We start from the raw sequence: 1878 nt of genomic DNA, 5'->3' as shown, positions 1-1878 counted from the left end.
AGGTGGATCTGTGAGCTGGAGGTCAGCCTGACCCACATAGTGAGTAAGGCCAGTCTTGGAATAAATACCTCCAAAAAAACTAAAGAGTGAGCACCTCAGAACACCCACCCCCACATTGTTCTTTTCCTTGTATGATCCCTCTGCTTTCTGGGTGCCTAGGTGGTGACCCCCAGACTGCCAGCCTGTGCTACCATGCTCACTCAGTTTCCTGGGCTCTAGTTCATGCCTTGAGCCCCCAAGTCCAGTGGGCCCCTGTCTGTCCACCGTGGCCAGGAAAATACCACTCCTTCTCTGGCAGAGCAACTAGGGTGCGGTGACCGGACAGCTGCCTGAGTCGGGGCACAGTTGGTCAGACCCAGGGGTGCCATATACCCGCATCACCATGTTCCCCTCAAATTGCATAGAATGGGCTCTGTGCTGGGTCCACAGATATGGAAACCCCGGAAAAGGGGGTGCCCCCTAAGCTCTGGTCTGACCCAGCAAGACAAATGGCAGCATATGGAAGGGACAGGATTGTATTGTAAAGTGTTCCCAGTGTCTGGAATATGTCTCCAAGCTTGCAAAGTATTCTTCCAGTTCGTGGCAGCCACCAGCCTCCCCCCAAGTGGCAGGAAGCCCTGTGGAAGTGCACACTGCCTCCTACCACACTCACCCGTTAGCCGCCTGCTGTCCACCGAGTTGTCCTCTGCAGCGCAAACCTCGGGAACCAGGAGGAGGCAGTGGGCAGTTCCAACCGCTGCTGCGACTCAGCCAGACATCCGTGGGGCCAGCGGGGCTGTGGCAGAGGTGGCCCTCCGGTAGGCCACCAGGGCCTATCCACCCTTAAGGGGTAGTCTGAGGTCTCAGGCCTGAGGGTCTACAGGCAGGCCCCTGTTGGAGGCTCAGGGCCACCTGTTGGCACCATGGCGAGGCCTAAGCTGGGGTGCCCACGGGGAGGGGGCAGCAGCGGCCGGGGGTGGGGTGGGAGGTGGAGTGGATAGCAGTCGGAGTGCAGGAATGCACTGGAAGGAAGTCAGAAGTAAGACACGGAGTTGGCCCGCCAGGTTTCCCATTATAAGTAATCCTTCCTTATTTACCTGAACAAATACGCTCCCTGCCTACCTCAGACCGCAGGAAGGCTCCTGGTTAACCCTTGAGGGCCTTGCCTCCTGAGGGAGAGAGGACTCAGGCCCTCACCCACTCCTTTAAATGACCGTTACCAGCAAGCTCGCCTTACAAACACAAGGCACAAAGGGTGCACCCAGTGGGACCAGGATCAGGGCTTGGTGGTCATCCAAGGACCGGGGACAAGTTAGCAAGAGGGGTGGCAGTTCAGAACCACTCACCCTTGTGGAGACCACCATAACTGGCCAGGGCCGTCAGGAGAGCTCCCTGGAGGTGGTGCTGCCTGCCTCCCCAGCCCTGGGAGGGTTTACGAGCCCACAGCTGGCAGGAACTATGCTCCCTGTGCCCCATCGGCCACCCAGTGCTGTGAAGGACCGGGAGCAGTCAGCCAGCAGCAGTGTTCCCTCTACAGCCCTTGAAGCCGCGCAGAGTGGGAGGTTACAGTCCAGGCCCCCGCTGGCCCGGGTTCCTTCACCTGCTCGAGAAGCCATACTGGGCACTCAGCTTCTTCTTCGTGCCACAGGGGGCAGAGCTGAATCATCTTAGACGGCATCTGTCCTCATGTCAGCAGAAGGACAGGATCTTGCTCTGTAGACCAGGCTGGCCTCGAGCTCGCCTCTAAGTGCTGGGATTAAAGATAGGTGCCACCATACCTACATTTTTAAATTAAATATTTTAGTTTAGTGTATGTGTGTGCATATATGTATATGCGTGTGCAAATGTGTATATGTGTGTGTGCACGTGTATATATGTGCATGTACATACATATGTGTG

The 1878-nt window shown here is 56.8% G+C and overlaps 1 protein-coding gene across 1 annotated transcript in view; it reads right to left on the bottom strand.

Moving 5' to 3' along the window:
* Spdef (SAM pointed domain containing ETS transcription factor) overlaps nucleotides 1-676 on the bottom strand; it is a 13707-nt gene extending 13031 nt beyond the window's left edge. Inside the window, exon 1 of the mRNA XM_005360374.2 lies at nucleotides 653-676. The gene's annotated coding sequence lies outside the window, so the exon portion shown is untranslated. The remainder of the gene's footprint in view (nucleotides 1-652) is intronic.
* Between the last annotated feature and the right edge of the window lie 1202 nt (nucleotides 677-1878).

This window comes from Microtus ochrogaster, linkage group LG2, assembly GCF_000317375.1.
Source record: "Microtus ochrogaster isolate Prairie Vole_2 linkage group LG2, MicOch1.0, whole genome shotgun sequence".
NCBI lineage: Eukaryota > Metazoa > Chordata > Mammalia > Rodentia > Cricetidae > Microtus > Microtus ochrogaster.
This window is presented reverse-complemented; position numbering and strand designations above follow the sequence as displayed.